The 18,828-nt window shown below is 37.5% G+C and overlaps 1 long non-coding RNA gene and 1 other non-coding gene across 2 annotated transcripts; both read right to left on the minus strand.

The window, feature by feature from the left end:
- Nucleotides 1-1,044: 1,044 nt before the first annotated feature.
- TRNAQ-UUG (transfer RNA glutamine (anticodon UUG)) lies at nt 1,045-1,116 on the minus strand. Its single transcript has one exon. It is a non-coding gene; the product is annotated as a tRNA-Gln (tRNA).
- Nucleotides 1,117-3,874: 2,758 nt separating this feature from the next.
- On the minus strand, nt 3,875-7,065 carry LOC116248979 (uncharacterized). The gene is made up of 3 exons (XR_004171077.2): nt 6,538-7,065; nt 4,481-6,431; nt 3,875-4,338 (listed from the first exon to the last, which is right to left on the minus strand). It is a non-coding gene; the product is annotated as an uncharacterized LOC116248979 (long non-coding RNA).
- Nucleotides 7,066-18,828: the final 11,763 nt, after the last annotated feature.

Here is an 18,828-nt window from a genome sequence, read left to right on the forward strand (position 1 = left end):
TGACTAATCAAATGTGACTAATTAAATGAATATTGAATGATTCCCGTTGCCAAACGCCTTACGAAAGCATAATGTCGGTCAAATCACAGCTTATTCTAATTTTTTGCCACTAGTTTTTCTTAGAATTTAAGTCATTCAATTAAGACGTTCGAGAAAAAGGTGACCATTAAATGTGACTAATTAATGAATACTTTTGCGCCAATAAGAATGTTTCCATCAATATACAATATTAAATGAGAAACGTATTCTTGACTCCATTCAAACATACAAATATGGTTATATGAAATAATGCGCTTCAGTTTTTCCAAATTAGTACATAAAAAGATGAATTTTTGCTATCAATTATTGTCAGCCTAATAAGAGGAGGGGATCATATTCATTTCTGCTCGAACAAAAAAGAAATCTAAGCATTAGAAGAACGAATTTTAATGTATTTTTTTTTCAACAGATCGAGAAATCATACTGTACATACCTAAAAAGTTCGAGCACATTTATAAAATATTTTAAAAAGTGTTTTATGAAACTGTTACAATTTTTACTGTAAATCAATGATTATTATTGCCGAACAGCTTTTAAAAAACTATATAAGAAAGTGGTGGTTTCGGTTTTTGGCTATATCTAAGAAGATAGGGAGGAGATAACTTTTTTAAATAATTTTCTTGTCGCCAAACAGCCCATAAAAGATACCAAAAAAAAAATACAAGAAAGAAAGTGGGTGTTTTGGTTTTGGCTGTATTCTAGGAGCACTTTTTTGAAATAATGATCATGTCCTTAGTGCGATTTGCTCGTATTTATAAACAATATATTAACTGTACGGAAATATGAAAAGAAAAAAGTGCCTCTCCTTCAGTTACATAAAAAAGTTAAAATAATTTGTTTTAAGTACTTTTTTCATAAAATAAGTCCTAAAATTAGAAAATGGTGACCCGAAAGGATTGAATTTTACAACATTACGTCTTACCAAGGGGAAACGCTCCGCGTTTGTCACAGAGTGCCTTTTCAGGCAACCGAAATCTCGGACGAAAAATGAGGAGAGAGAAAAGAAGGTCCTACCGGGAGTCGAACCCAGGTCGCTGGATTCAAAGTCCAGAGTGCTAACCACTACACCATAGAACCCTTTGTCTACTAATTTCCACAAGGCAACAATCCTTCTAAAGTTCCAGTTTTCTAGATTCGGTCATCCGCCGTCTCTAATCAGATCCCCAAAATATGGCTTAAACTCGCATTTGAACCACCTTGCAATCGAATTAGAATCGACCCAAAAAAAAAAAAAAAATCCAAACTTTACATATAATAGAATCGGTTTCGCTTCTTATCGGATCTCATATTCAGATTCAAATTCGATGATCGCCCAGTACACCATGCCTGAGTCTCGTCGAGATATAAAAAAATTTTCCTTTGCCAGATTACACCAGATCGATTCTGCTTCCAATATCAAATCAGATCTTGCCAACCTATTAACATCCTTATTCAAATCGCATAATATATATCTAACATTTGTGATATTTACGAGAAAGAAACAACTAAAACGAAAATACGGGAAAAACTCGAGCTCGGCAAAAAATGAATATCTAAAGATTTTCTCTCTATTTTTCCTTGAATTTTTTTCACATTTTTATTAGTTTCTCATGTATTTTAATCTTTTCCATATTTTTAATATTTTTGCGTCTTTAAAATTTCCTGAAATTTTCAGGCAAGAACAACTTCGTTGAAAAATGACCAAGAAACTAAAAACTTGAGGGCATATATATATACATAAAATCATGCACGACGACAAGGGATCGGGCTCTGAGTTTGAACTCTTGGTGTTCTATCGACTTCATGACAGCAAATGATGAAAGCCAGTCACTGGTAAACAGGCAGAGCCATTAATTGAAGGCCAAAAATGGGTGTGAATGGGAGCAGCCGTCTGCGACTTCATCCCTCACATCATACAGCCTGTTCCTCGTTGAGACCCCGGGAGAAGAAGGCGACGCCATTAAAGCTTTTTAAACTTATGCAGCAGTAACATTGTACAAGCGCCACCAACTTCCAGCCATACAATTAATTGGTGTTTGGCAGAGACCAGGTGGTGTGACGTATTTCAATGAATTGGACGCATTAGAATTACCAAGTACTTGGAACATTGTGGTAAAAAAATATATATGTATATGAGATCTAGTTACTTGTCTCGACTCAGATTCAGTTCAGATAGTTTTGAATCTAAATCCAAAGTTTCTCAAGAATCAGAATCTGAATATATGTAAATGTGGCCCTCAGGTTAACCATTCTCAGATATGGTAGGTGTGGTAGCTTGATTCTAAAAGCGACCCAAACTCTATGATCTATTGGTTTTCACCATGCATGCATGGTCCTACACGGGGGGGCAGTAGCATGCGGGCAGTTGCCCACACCAACACCAACCTCACAAAATTAGTTGAATATATATGTTAATGTTTTGATATATTTCATTGTTATACATGTAAATGTCTCAAAGAAATTAAAGGTATTGAATGAATGCCCCTACCGAAAAAAATTTCTGGTTCCACTAGTGTATAGAGGCGAAGGTAGGTGTGGGTAATTACCTATACAGACACTAAATAATTGTTTATTTTATATTAATATTTTTGAGTAATTTTTCTCATTTACAGTGTCCTACATGTAATAAACTCACCCTACCCCCGGTCCATCTCTCCGCCCCTCAAGGACCATCTCGACCTGATCCAGACACCAGTGATGTCGGTGACCACCCGCCTCTGTCAAGCCCACCAATCACCGCCTCGATCTTCTTTGGAATGCCTATTTCACTTGCATGCAGTGGCTTAGCCACATGGTGACTGGTGTGGACAATTGCCCGCGCCAGTCTCTTAAAAGCGTTTATTTTTAAATGGACATCTTTAAATATTTATGCTTTTATATATATATATATATATATATATATATATATATATATATATATATATATATATATATTAAAGTGTCACACCAGATATGAATGTTTTTAAACAAGTGTTCCTGCAGCCAATTTTTCTGCCTCCGCCGCTGCTTGCATGCAGAACAAATGTCTTCAAGTGGATCTTTAGTCAGTAGGTGGCTGGTTGCGACTTGTAGATGGCCCAGTGGCGTAGGCTAGGAGTGGCCATGTGGGCTAGGTGCGGCCGTGTGGGCAGCTGCCGACATCATAAACTAGCTCATTTGGATCCATAGTTGGTCGGGTCTCCCCTCCCTCGGAACTCAAAAGTCTTGTGAAAGCTGTTATTCCTTGAGCCCGAAAAGCCTGTCACTTAGACATGTACATGTTTGATGTATGTGATTATTTTTTACCCGAAAGTTGAGATCATCCTCATTTGAAGGATGTACTTTAAAGATGCGAGCAAAGACAAAACCTACTACGGATATAACTATTTGGTGGGTCTAGTGGTTTCAGAAAAGAACAAAAAGTTCTATTCCCAAAGATCGCCAAGAACAATTAATTGTCCCGTCCAGCGTTTGGTAAACTTTAGTACTTTAATTAATTAGAACACTGTGTTCTAAGAATGGCCGTTTTCCAGTTACGAAACTCGCTGAACATGGGCACCATGGACAACTTGTACTTTTTAACAAAGTTCAGAATTAGAGCGAGGACTTAAAGGTGTTCGACTTTTTCTCCAGGTTTTTAGCCTCTCATCCCTTTTGATCGCTTTCTCTCTTAGCATCAATCTCATGCTAATACAAACAAAACTTCAGAAGTCATTAAGAACAGGTGATCCTTGACCAAACACACCTCGGATACCATTCATTGAAAAAGTAATCCACAGATGATTTTGCCAATGAAGCAAACATGCACCAATTAGGAGATTTATAATCTTGAGGAGGCTCCCCACATGTTGTCCCATTTGGAAAATGGTTTATTCCCCATTAAGAAAGAATTTCACCTCTTCAGCAAGGGCAACATGTCAATTCCCCGAAATTAACAAGACACCATAAAATTAAACTCCACAGGTATATGCCTGTTGCTGCAAAGACAAAGCTGAAAGTACCTGTTTTGGGTAGAGAAACCGCAAGAAACCTAACAATCTAGAGCTGGTAATGAAGTTCTTTTTAGGGTGTAGAAACCCAGAAAAAGAAGAGAGAGGGAGAAAGAGAGAGAGAGAAGTATAAGACTCATAGTTCATAAACAGGATGTATCCTTAGCTTGAATGATGATGTTGACCTGCACACTGCATCTCAAGAAACATTCATGGCTTGTCCACAAACCGTAATCACATTGAAGACTCAAGCTCCTGGATAATCAAAATCACAAAACTTAGCTTATTCTGTGAATGGAGTTAGGTGGAAACCCTAGAAGGTGTCGTCATGTTACTTTCTCTAAGATCATGGCTGCAGAAAAGAACAAACCTGATCAGTAACAGCAAATATTTTTAATTCACAAGAAGACAGATACAGAAATTTCAAAGTAATCAGAGACCTGCCAATTGAGCATAACTCAGTGTTTTATCACATGCTGCAGGTGAAATTGTACCTTTCCATGGAGTTCACCAACTTGGTCCTTGTCACATGACCCATATGATCCCAATAAGAGTTCATCTGTTTCTGCGATGCAAGATGATCATCTTCTTGTCCTGGCATGAAGATTTTTACATGATAGTAAATGATAAAAAATAATGGAGCAAGGGTACGCCCCAGAACAGTACTATTTCAAAGACAACTACTGGTCCTCTTTTGACTGGTTGCAGGATAGTTGCCGCCTCTTGTCTTTGGACCATGCAATGATGCAGCATGGCTATGTCAGGCCATGCCTTTGTCATTTGGCAATATGGACAAGAAGCATGTAAAACCAAGGAGAGCAGTGAGGGAAGCAGGGTAGAGCTTTCATGGGGGCCAATTCTCTATTTAAGTGGTGAAGGAATTACAGTGCCAAGCACTAGGGAAGTAGTTCCTTGCAGCTCAGAGTAAGATGCACCACCATGGACAGGATCCTCCACCGCCGCCTCCCCCAGGATTCCTAGGGCCACCGGGTCCTTTTGGAGCTCCGCCACCGCCTTTGCACCCGGACCCCGTGACTGCACCACCAGGCCAGGCGGATCCTCCTGCTGATCATATTCCTCTGCCGGGGTCGCTCCTTCCCCAGCCCTTTCTGCCGCCACCTAGGGGGCCACCGCCACCACCTTGATCTTGGATCCCATAAGCTCTCCTTCCATGTTAGCCAACTACAACAGTGATTGGCTGTTATGCATGCTGTGATTTTCGCTTGTTCAATAAATTTGGATCAGTTCTAACTCTGTTAGCAGCTGTTATGTAAATGCCAAACTGCCTTTTTTCCTTGTTGGTGATTACATATCACCATTTGTTGCCTTGCCTCATTTATCTATTAGGGCAATGGGAGGCAACCTGCTAAAAGCAATTGCTCTTGGTGTGAAGAACTATTAATATGAGTCTCTTAGATCTATATGTTTGATTTAGTTGGTAGCTTCAGTTTTAGTTTGTACCTATTCTGCTTTGGATATAAAGAAGCAAATTAATCAATCAGTGGTCTAAATTAATTGCATCATAATCGTGGGTTTTAATCGTTGTCGTTGGAAAAGAGCAGCAACCTTGAAAAGATCTGTGCTTTCTTCTTCCAATTTTTGATTGAGATTTCCTCTGCCATGAAAAGGTGCCTCTCCGCTCATCTTGTAAGAGCAACTTGTGAACAGTCAGAAACTCATTGTTGGCATCTCTTTCGTATGTTATCTGCAGTCTGACTCTGTATATGACAATCAGTGAATCCAACTGATACTGCAACTGTAAATCTCAGTAGTGAAAGAGGAAACCTTAGGTTTCTTGATAATACTTTTATTATACCAATGAAAGAATCAAGGCCTTAACCTTTTCAATTTCAGGTTGGACACTGATAAATATGCACTCCATCTCTTGGGACTCAAAAGAGCAAGATGAGACCCAAATACTTGTCAAAGAATTGCACTTTAACATTTAGTGGTGCGTTCATATGACCAAATCCTTAGTTCAACATGTACATCCAATCAGATTATGTATTCAATGAGTTCAATACCTTCCATTTTGTACATGCTTGTTGACCCTTTTTTCTTTTCTATCTACTTTTCAATCTTTATGTAAATGCAAGGGGAAAAAGAGAACCTGTAAACCGCGTTAAGGCTGGACTGACATACAGAGAGATGAAACATCTCTTCTCAAAATACAAAACTTCACAGAAACAAAAGTTCTTCAGTAGTTATAACATATGATTCTGACGCGATCGAAGCCGCGTCTTCAATCAAAATTGAATTAAATGCTGCAAAATAACGGAGGTATCTTTCACCTTCTTTCTCTGCCTTTGCCTCCGAGGAACGAAATTAATATGAAAGCCGGCGAATTACAGAAAATCAACTGAAAAATGAAACCAAACCTCGTGAAGGAAAACACCAACTGGAGAGGGGATACCTCGAAAACGACAAAATCTTCTCCTTTTTCCCCTGTCCAGAGGAGTTGTTTTGAGATTTTAGTAGCAAGACATTTATCAACTAGAATATTGTGCATCTATCAATTCTATCAATTGCAGTTCAAATGAGTAACACCTACCGAAATAGAACTGATGGCTGAACTTTTACAAACTTATCAGTTCGACCAGCTACCAGCTAAGTTACGCCTCTCTGGGCAACCAAAACTCCAAACAAAAACCTGGTGAAGGAAAACACCAAATGGAGAGGAGATACCTCGAAGACGACAAAATCTTCTCCTTTTTCCCCTGTCCAGAGAGGAGTCCGAAGTTGTTTTGAGATTTGGGTAGGAAGCAAAGAAAATATGGATGCCAATTCACATAAAAGTATCAATGACACTTGCCCCATCATTTTTATTTTACATATGGAGACAAGAAGTTCGATTTGAGAGACTATAATCATGAAGCAGGCATTCATAGAGTTCGAACCTCCGATCACCTGCCTAACGCGCGGCACGGCTCACTTCCCTCTACCACATACCTTCAAAGTAAATCAAAAGAGATTAATCAAGATCAGAGGTAAGCTGATAAGCTCTCTTCCCTTCTGTATTAAAGTAAATCTTAAGGAGCTTCCCTGGATCCAAGCAGAAGCATTCCTTGGCGCCTCATGTGGCAACCGAGTTCATGGAATGAAGAGTTAAATAGTTCAGATGGGTCACAGAATTTTGGTACAATCTATGAGATAACCTTCTGGCTCATCTGGACAATGCCAAACAGCCTCCATTGTATGAAAGATATCAAACAAAATTAGCAAGTTGGAAAAGGACCCATTTGCATCAATGGAGTGATTATTGAATTTTATCTGCAAACAAATAAACAGAGAAAGCAAGAGCAGTTGTCTTTTCATGATATAGAAAACAAAAGCATAAGATTCCAAAACCTCAAAGTTGACGTTGATCGTTTTGTATTAAGCCATCCTTTCTTACTAAAAGTTGCATAAGTTTGGCATCTCTAATTCCCTCTTATCTAGGCATTATTGAATTATGTTGCACATAAGACATTATGCAACTAGATTCTCCTCCATATCTATATGGTGATTCAGAGTTTGGCGCCTAGAGTGTGTGGCTTTGGTCAGCAAAATGAAGCAACCAAATTTTCTTGATGAATACAGGATGAATTGTAAAGAACAGTAATTTAGGAGGTGTTTGATGGTTTCGAATTTTGATTCAAAAATGAAAATTCTAGAAGCATAATTCCACCTCAAACTAGAAAGGAATCAAAATTCTTGATTTTAGTTTCTTAATTGCTGAAACAAAAATAGGCTAAGAAATCATGGTTTTTGTGCAGGAAAAACATGAATTTGTCATTCACAATAAGATGAGGATGAATTCGTCAATTATAAATTTCTTTACTTGAGAAAAAAGAAAAGTTCACCAAATCCGTTGTATAATATCCAAGAGAAGACGAAGAAGCAACTGAAGGAAGCAAGGTGTTTGGGTTTATCATGAAGCACATGAATAATTGATGAAAATACACCTTCATATTAGCTATTTACATAAAGTCCCCTCTAAAATTTGCATGTTACTGCTTAACAAAGGAGGGCGAGAAAGGTGCAATTTCAAATTGCAATTTAGTATTTAGTATTTTCCCATATTGAAAGCTCCCAACTTCGATAAGGTGAGAAACAAGGTGACTTTCCTTTGATTTGCCACAGAAATGCACATAAAAATATGTTAGATTGGGAAATCCAATAACAGAGGTGAAATGAAAATTAGAAACTGAGACCTGGTAGGAATAAGACTTTTAAGAATGTTGAACTACCAATGTGGGAAACTTTGCTTACTTATGTGCTAAGTCTTTGACAACTAGAAGTCCACTGGGATCGTCAGTTAGACAAGTGGTTCCTTTCAATTGAAGGAATTGCACACTTCTTATCCTCCAGTCTTCACCAAACAGTCAAAATATTGGAAGGACATGAATTGAGGAATGCAAACATGCTAAGCAACCAACAAAATATATGCTCTTGAGTCTCCCAGCCATTTCTGCTACAAACAAAGCACAAGGAAGCATAGTTCCGGCGAGAAGATGCATCATCATCATCACCACCACCACCACCACCCACCGCCACCGCCACCGCCGCCACTACCACATGGGCCACTAGGGCCTCACCGTGGACATCCACCACCTCCTCCACCACCCCCTTTTGATCCTTTTGCACCCCCACCACCTCCCCCTCCTCCTGGTGTGTTTTTTCCTCCACCTCCCAGGCCACGGCCACCTCCGCCGCCATTTGCGCCACCGCCATGGCTCGATCCCTATGCGCCACCGCCTCCAGGGCCTCCGCCACCACCTTGGCACCATCCACACCCCCGACGGTGTTAGGTTGCACTGTCTAGCATGTATGGCTTTTATGCATACTGATCTTATGTTGCCTATGTCTCTACGGATGACAAACTTGTCAGCGTAATATTTGTAAACGCAAACTATCATATCATGTTATTTATTTCTTAGAAACTTAGTGTCTGCTCTTGCCTGCTTATAGAGAATACTAATTTACTTTCTGATTCGCTTGTGTTTGATATTTGATATGCCTGGAAGGAGCATGCTTTTTGCCACTTTCCGGGATCTCTTTCCTTTCATTTAATACAAATCAATAGACGCATTTAATTATTAGAGCATGATTGTACCAATATAAGTTGCAAAAAATGTTAATATTGTGAAGGGTGTCGAAGTTGAATACTTGAGATTAAGTGTCAACCTTTCTGTTCAAGCCTCTCACCATTAGCATTGTCCTTGTAACACATAGTAGTCGAGGCTCGCCCTCAAATTGCATGGCCGGAGCATATAATTAATAAATTTTCAATTAGTCGCTTCATATAACTAGACCCAGATCCACCCTCCAACATATAAATTTACGGTTTTGAGATTGTGTTTCATGGGGCATATAACCCACCGAGATCCTACTTATCTCTGCCCCGGATTTATATATGACATAGTAATAGAGATGTCAAGGTCTTAAGGAACCAGAGATTATATATATATATATATATATATATATATATCCTATACAATTACGAAAACACCCCTCTATAAGACCGTGGGAACATGCATAATGCATTCCCGTGTTAAATGAAAGATTCTCATAACTAAGTAACTTTATAAAATGAGAATCAGTAAAACATTGGCCTGTCCTTGTGAAAGTAAATTCCCTTTAGACCTGTGATTGTTAATCGCGGACGTGACTCTGCAACCACCATTTATTACGATCGAGCTGAGAAATTTAGCTTAGTGACGTGACACCGCAACCACCAAACACGGGCTGAGAAATTTTCGCCGGTGACTTTTCTTTTCCCCAACCCGTGCTGACAAAGAAATCATAGGTACGATTAATTTCCCCAACCGCGTGACCTTACGGCTTTAGTGTAAGATGTAGAAAAAAAACAGAAACTGCACCGTCAAATATATCTTGTGAAAGAAAATTCTCTCCAAAGTCCAAACTTGAGACTGTTTTTCACGGATGCGAACCTTATCGCCAACAAACACGGACTGGGAAATGAGAGTCGTGATTGCTTTCAACCGGAGACGAAAAGAAAAAACACCCCTGATTTTTCAACCTGTGAAGAAGAAAAGAAAAAATGTCTTACGTTTGACATTCTCATTATCCTAATGCCTTCCGCTTACCTTGGTGAGAGTCATAATATATATATATATATATATATATATATATATATATATATATATATAGAGAGAGAGAGAGAGAGAGAGAATACTCAACATTACTGGTCTCCAACGAGGTCATGGATAAAAACCAAATTTGATACAAATTAACACGAACATTTTAATATGTCTATATACAAATCTAAAGTAAAACGTACGTTTTAATTCATGTTGTTTTTTTATGAGAATTAACTTTTGATTTTTATACTATTAAAAGTGTCATGTTATAATAAGAGTCATTCATTTTCGTTACTATAAAAATATTATTAAACTCAAGGATTATTATTACTATATGTTTTTCTTTAAAACATTTTTAATGTCATATTTATACATTGTACCAAAAAAAAGTATTTTAACTGTTTAGTTTTTATCTCTCACCTAGTGGTTTGGGGTCTACCACTTACCCTATGCGCATATAAATATGTGCATATAAAGACTCATAAGTCACAACCATTCGAGTTGAATTGACAGCACCACCAGATCAGTTCACAATCTGAAAGATCCGTCGGTTTGTCCATTTCTTAGTTTGTCCGTTTGTCAATTCCGGCTTCACAAACTGATTGATTTGTAGGCTAATGTTTGTTTATTGAGGAAAGTTGTTTGCCAGTAAGAACACTTCGTGAGTATCTTATGAATCTATTATTCGATGAACTTACTAAATCTTTGTGACGGATTCACGCTTACAAAATGTATTTCCTACCATCAAATGCTGGTGTGGCGTTTAAAGGACAGATTGGACACTGGTCATCTCCTCTTCTAGGTCTAGTCATACAGCAGTCCTTGATGTGAAACCCATATCCATTTACTAACTAAGATGGTCTAACGAATCCGATGCCACGGTTTCCAGAATCACTAAGTTGATTTCAGATTTTGAAACCTCACATAAATTTTTATTCTAAAAGCATATAATTAAAGCGACTGACAAATTAAACTATGAAACATGGCTTCTTTCGTTGCCATACATTAATGTTTAAGCAGCCGCAGAAAAGCTACAAAAATTATTTATTTGCATGTATTGGTTGGGGTAGGCATAGGGCCATAGGGCCAGGTACCCAATAGGTTCTAGGTATCTAGGCACTAGGGCCCGGGCCCGGCACGGGCCAGTTTGATAAGTTATTTGCTCATCTCGATAATTTATTTTTTTTACTATTATTTTATTTAAATATGGATATAATTATATATATATTTGTTATAATTAATTATATTTATATATCAAATTATATTAAAAATATTATTTTTATTCTTACCCAGTCGGGCCAAGCTTTGAGCCTAGGTTGTGGGCAGTCGAATGAGGATGGGACTGCAGCCTTGCTCAACACGACTGCGAGTATTCCTCAACTTAATTTTTCTTTGGAGAGGCAAGCATAGAATTTCTGTGTCTACCATTATATGTTCAAGCCAAACGGAAGGCTTAGGCTTTCCTCACCAAACTTTAGGGTGAAATTACATCATACATAAATTTTGGGGTTTATTTGATAGTAAGCACTATAAGAGTGTCTCATGAATCTATTTCAAAAACTAATGTTTTATGAATCTGACTTAATCTTTTATGCTGATTAATGAAACACACATCCAAACTACTCCGGGATCAGAGTCAGAAGAGCAATTGTGACCCTTACTTCGAGGGATTTACTATACTAGAAGTTGCCGGATGTCTGAAAATTTAAAAGTACCATTAATCGTTGTTAAAAGCGCCATGTGCTGTTAGAACACCATAAACTCTCGCTAATGCTCCTAAGCAACTCTTTTTTTAGCAATAATTTTTTTTATTTTTAGCTGTCCGACAACATTCGAGACTTGAGCTCCCCGATATGTCCAGAATAAGATTCTTAAGCCTTGGAAACAACATTTTTGAGGAGAAAGGATCACGTAATGTAGCTTTCATAAGAAAAGTGGTCGACATTTCATCTCGATAACTTTCGAGCACAACTATGAACCAAGATCCAAGTAATATTGTCAATTTTGGTGTGTACTTAATAACAGTAATACTAAGTTATTATTCTATTAATCTTTGTAAAGATTAGGGTAAATTTATAGATCGACGTGTTATATGGTTTCATGTATTTGTCTTAATTTTTGAGGCAGATTTATGAAAAAATAACATACTGTTGTTATTGTCAAAAGATTCTTTGGATCGGACCTTAGTTGAAAATTATGGTCAGGTAGCTGCTTGTCTGCAAACCAATCAAATGCATTATTGGTCATGGAAAAATTCTTCCATTTTGTTATCAATTTGAAACTCTAGTTGAAATACATGGGCTAATTTAGACTTATTTTTGCACTTTTATTTCTTGAATTAAAGAAATGAAAATGACATATTTTTAGAAAATTGCATTTGATGCTTGATTGTGCTTTTCCTTTTGTTTGGGAAATGGGGTGCAGTTTCTTTGACTAATAATTAAAGAACAAAGTTACTTTCAACAAAAGAAAAAAAAACACTTTTCATTAGCGTCTAACAAGGGTGGAGTTAAAAAAAAATTTTGGTTGCATATTAAATATATAGTTAACAAATTTTCAATTGGTTATGAGATAGTGACTTCAGTCAAATAAGGCTGTTTCATATGACTCGACCTAGTCCGCTCAAATCCAACACCGAATTAAAGTTTCAAATTCAAAAAGTAGGCTCCATGGACTCAAATCCAACACCGAATTAAAGTTTCGAAAAGTAGGCTTCATGGAGCATATACCCGTCAGAGACCCCATATATATATATATGCTCTGCTTCGGACCAAATAAAACAAAATAGAAAGATCTAGAAAATGAATAAATAAACAAAGTATGACAAAAGCCAGAATCTATAACAATAGATTGGCACCTGAATAGAATAAAAAGGAGGAAAAATAAAATAAAATATAAAATGATTGGAAAGATATAATCTAAAAGAATGAACCGTGGTCTAACATCCTTTCAATGTGTTTTTATATTGTATATAAATTCAGGTTCTTCCGCATCACCGGTTTAAAAAATTCACTCCATCATTGTAGGCGCTCTACAAAATCATGTCAGCCTTTTACTTGTTTTCAGTTCCCATCTATTGTATATTGAATTCAACCAACTGTGACTCTGCAAATTTGCTCACCACAATCTATTAAATTATGGACCTTATGATTTGCAGCATCTCTTTCCTGTAGCCGCTTCTTCCATCGTTTTCCACGTTGATGTGAACCTGCTTTGTTCATTCAACCCTCAGCAAATCAAGTTGACTACTAGATACAAATGGATCCGACTCAGATCCAATAAATGCATACAATCCAATTTTCAGGTGAGCAGAAGGATTAGGTAGGGTTGTAGAAGTGCCTTACAGAAAAAAGCCTGAAGGCCCCATTCCTCTTGCCTTCGGGGTAAAGGGCTATCGCGTCTGAGGGATGGTAGAAGTGCACCTTTCAACTTAAGCACCGCAAAGTTTAAGCGGCTTGGCAAATTTTTGGCTTCCAAAATGAATGAAGACATGTAACTCAAACATATAATTGATGAACAGTTGGGTTTCAATTATCCACATTTAAAGTCCAGATATCAATGCATCTGCTCTTATCTTGCATACCACTTCTTTTCTCTCTCTCTCTCTCTCTCTCTCTCTCTCTCTCTCTCTCTCTCTCTCTCTGTGTGTGGATGATCCAACAGTGGGGTTTCAATGATGCGTCTTTGTGTGGATGAACAGTAGGGTTTCAACTCTCCACATTTAAAATCCAGACATCAATGCATTTGCACTATATGTCACACCGACTCTTCAAAAAAGGGGCCGCCCTTGTGTTGACATGACGCTGGTGCTGGTGCTGATACGAGTGCAGTTTCGACACGCACTCGAACCGCATATTTTCTTATACAAGTTCAAAATATTTTCTATTCTTTCTTTTCTTGTCCCTTTCTTTCTTTATGTACAATAATAAAAGTAAAAATAAACTGACAGATTAAGCTAATAAACATGCTAAAATTATATATATACTATGAATACATACATTTTTATATATATAGTAAATATATTATATATATAGATACACCCCTCGCCCCACCCTCGTACCCAAATTTTTTGAGATACGCCGCACCCGCACCCACACCCAACTTGTTTTGTGTGTGTATGAGGAACCAAAAGAGCTGGGTTTTCTGAGATCTACATTTGAGGTTTGGATATCAATACAATGGAAATACCAACTTCTTTCTTTTTGCATTTGTGAGTGCCTGAGAAATCAGATATTATTTTTTACAAGGCCATGCTTGGTGTCTCTTTCAAGTGATAGATAGAGTGGGGAGAGAGGAGCTAACACTCATCATGGTGGGTCAGCACATCCTGAGGGTCATCTGTGGCTGTCTGCTCCAATTAGAGATACACTGAAAACTTTGGGCAGCTTGGGTCCAGGCACAACCTTCCTCTCTACAATGAGCTGGATCCAGGCAGCATGTCTCTTGGATTGTCATGTGGTCAGATTCAGATCTTGCTGTACTTGTTCTATCACATGACTGGTAGGCCTTCATTCCTTGCACCTTCATAGATGTGAAAGCTGCTGAGCCCAACATGGGCTCATTTTGCACACCCAGTAATGATGCATTCTGTGAATTTGGATCCAACTCTGCTTTCCAATGCATTTGCATTCGACTGCGACAAGACCCGGACACGGACCCATCTTTGGCAGGTAGCGTCGACGGTGACGTGTCTTGATAGCCTTCTATATGGATCTCCGCAGTTTGACTAAGATGGGTAACCCGAACCCGACTCGCATGATTAGGGTTTTAGCTAAGAAACAGATCAGTCATATCATTAGCAATTACAAGTAGGAATTGGATCTGCTTTAAGACTTCCAATCCAAATCCTGCCTAATACGACAGTCTCTTTTGATCCAAACATCAAACCAAGTTTAATTCCACTCATCATGCGCAATAACAGGTAAAATTCTGCCTAAAGATCTTATTGCCCTCACCTCTAAGTCACAAACATAGGAATACCGGTACAGATATGGCAATTTTAAAAATTATGGACATGGTGATATATATATATCAGTCATATATATTGTGTACTAGTATTATACGGCGAGGAATTTTTTGGATATAATACAGCAAAATTGTATATCTCAAGAAAATCTTGGCAAATTTTAAAAAAATTAAAACTTTTAATAAATCCTAAAAATTTTAAAAAAATAAAAAATAATAAAAAATAAAAAAACACAAAAAATGAGTTTAATACTCATTTTTTCACGTTTTTTTATTTTTTGGCATTAAAAAAACCATGTCTAATTACCGTTTCATACAACTGACTTATTTCTCAGGTATTATACCTGTTTTTTTTCAAATAATACACATTTTATGTGACAATGATATATATAAACAATAAATATGAAAGACATCACAAAAAATGCAAAATTCCACAAAAAAAATATGTAAAATTCAATAGAAAACCTGTAAAAATCAAACAGTTGTGCAAATGTGTCAGTGTCGAAATGGGTACGGCGGCCTTCCAGCTGCGTCCGTCTTACTTAGTCTGATCACCTGGTTATGGACAACTAATTATTTGTTTGAACCCATGCCGGGCCGAACGAACCGGTGGTTTGACCAAAGTAGTTAATTAGTGTCTCATAAGCTTAATTAAGCTGCTGCCCATGAGCAAAACATGGGTCCAATAGAATAGAAAAAAATATATGTATCTGGATCTGGCATTATCCACCTGTTCGGATCAAGCCTAAAGATTGAAGGGCCCCCCAATCACCCGACCTCATGATAGAACAACCAAAATTTCATTGTCAACTAATGGAGGTAAGAACTCCCCCCATTAATTAAATATCACAGTCGGTGGATATGAAGATCAAGAATGACAAGCCCTTCGGTAGGTACCTGCAAAACCCAAGATCATGGAAGATCTTGATTTGGTGGTCATGGAAGCTAAGGATGACATCTATCGCTTGCTCCGGTTTTCAAATCCAAGATCTTTGGCAGTGGCAGAGCCACATCGTAACTACTGTGGCAGTTGCTCACACCATTCTCTTAAAATTTCTTCATTTTTGAATGGTCATCTTTAAACATTTATCCTTATATATACATATAAGTGCTCCACCAGATATGAGTATTTTTAAACTAGTGCTCCTTCACCAACAACTGATCTTCATATATCTCGGTCGTCGTAATTAAAAACCCGAGATCACAGAAGATATTGATCTTGTGGACAAGCAAGCCAAGGATGACATGTATTCTTTACGCGCGTTTTCAAGCATGAGATCATCCAAGTTCTTGGTCGTCGTAAGGAAAACGTGAAAAGAAATAAATAAAGAACATTAGGTTAGGTCACCATGGTCAGAATCCACAAGAAGCAACCAGTCCACGTGTGAGGCATAAATTATTGATCTCCGCGTTCTTGGGTTCTTACAGGCACCTCATGATAAAATTTTGTATATGTGTATGTGTGTATGTATGTATTTATTTAACGGCCTGCATCTTGACATGAAAGATCCCGAGGTGGCCCATTGAGCCTCGATTTTTACGCGACGTATGTCGGCAATAAAAACAAGATCTGCTGCTCGAGTTGGGGACCTAACGAGCAGCTTAATTGCTATTAAAAGTAGAAAAGTGGCCCCTCGACCTGTTGGGATTAGAGATAAGATTATTACATTAACAATCAGATCCAACCTTATCTGATCAATAAACAAGTCGTGAAACGTTAGTAGTACTTCCAATCTTGGAATTCCTTCACTTTGAAGCCACATGCTTCTGTTCTATATGGAGGGGAGAAATAATTATGCTCTCAAATCCAATAGAGATAAGGCAGGCGTATAATGAACTCCCCACCAATGCGGTTCTCTAATTTTCCTTGCGAGGGTTGTCAGTTTATATGAGATCATTTTTACTACCCAAATGAAAAGGTTTTACTAGATATACCAATATATTCTACTTGGATCGGATATCGTTTTGAAAAAAAGTCGGTTATAGAAAAAATTTGATATTTCAACTAAGGAATCAGATCAGATTCAGATTTAAGCAATGACATCTGATCAGATTCGAATTCAGATGCAGACATATATAAATATCAGATTTAGTTTTAAATACATATTATATATCCAAAGCATTTATACTTTGACAATGGGCCAAATTTGAATCAAAATTCGGATTCAAATATGAATGTAAAAAACCGACTCGAATCGGATTCAAATTGTAAAATCAGGTTTCATATTCAGGTTTGGGTACGACTTTTCTTTATTTGTGTTCAAAACTAAATTCAAATATGTGAATATTCGAAAAAACAGATATAATTAAGATTATATTTGATTCGAATATGATCCATTGACATCCATAGGTTTTACAATTAACGAACCACATACTGTCACATGAAGGGGTTCTTGTTCTTGGCCTTTGTGAAAAAAGTTAACTTTTTTACTCTTCCAATTCTGTTTCTAGAGGAGGGTTCTTTTTACTTCCTATCTTCCTTTCAGGAGTATGTTCATCTTTTGAACCATAATATTTACTTGAAGGTCCGTTTTAGTCATCAAAGTGAAACAAGTGATGAGTTGATCTAATCCATTCATTCAATTCTAAGTAGCGTTTTACTCACGCAATTACCAAGGTAAGCTTGGTAGCCAAGTCTCTAATTTTGACTGAAGCTTGCGTAAGCTGGCTACCATTGAACTATGTCACATGGACGCACCTTCTTGGCAGCATGTCTTTGGCCAAACCGCCAATATCTTAATATCGATGAATAATTTGCTGACTTTTGTTAATGAATTCTTATTTTGTTTGCTTAATCTTGATGAATAAATACGTTGAAATTAGGCAGACCCATGCTTAAATTTTAGTTAAGAGGTTAGATTTGTATTTTAAATCCGATTCGCACCTTGAATTCAGTGCCTGGTATCGGATCTACTCGTGTCATTGTGACATGAGATAGTGACTTGATGGATTTCTGGGACCTGTCTGGGACGTGGACAGTATAGAGTTCTTTACTGCACCTTTCCTATGCCCAATTTGCTTCCATTATGCTCAATATTAATTGAAACAGCAGAAAGAAAATTTTTTCCATCCCCCTTCTTCTGGGTATCATGCTTTTGAGGTAAAGATTGAAATTCAAATTCAAGACCGAGACCGAGACCTAGGAAGGATATGGCTCCATGATATGTGAATTAATTTAAAGGTGGTAAGCAATCGATCAAACCCCAAGTCCGACTTTATAATTAGGTGAGAATGATCATCATATTGTTCAGAAGAAAGCTAAGCTGAAGCTCCTCCTCGCATTTCAATAACTTCTTTTTACAGCACAAAAAATTGACATATTAAATATTCAAAACCACTTACCCAGGCTCAAATCCCCTTCCAAGAACACCTCTTTATAAGAGTGATTTCCATGTTGTTGAATTCTTCGAAGTGGAGCTGCTAAAGAAACATAGAGAGAAAATAACGAGGCGGTTAATAAAAAAAAAAACTTAAACATGTTTTCTTAATCAAAAGTTGACCATTTTTTATAACTTAAACCTGAGTTAAGATTGAAATAGATTAAAAAAAAAACTCGTAATAAAATAAAACCTTGGAAAAAGTAAAGGGTAGCATAGGCAATATCGCCTACTCATCCACGTATAGCGTGTTCCTGATAAAATGACTCTTTTCCAGGTTGATAACTCTCACATCTGGCAGGGGAGGACACCCCTTATAAATAGAGCTCAGCTTCTCCTCAATTGGGTGTCTGTCCTCCCACATACAGAATTAGGAAGATCGAGAGAGAGAGAGAGAGAATGGGGATTTATGGGGGC

The sequence above is a fragment of the Nymphaea colorata genome, chromosome 2 (assembly GCF_008831285.2).
Source record: "Nymphaea colorata isolate Beijing-Zhang1983 chromosome 2, ASM883128v2, whole genome shotgun sequence".
NCBI classification, from domain to species: Eukaryota; Viridiplantae; Streptophyta; class Magnoliopsida; order Nymphaeales; family Nymphaeaceae; genus Nymphaea; species Nymphaea colorata.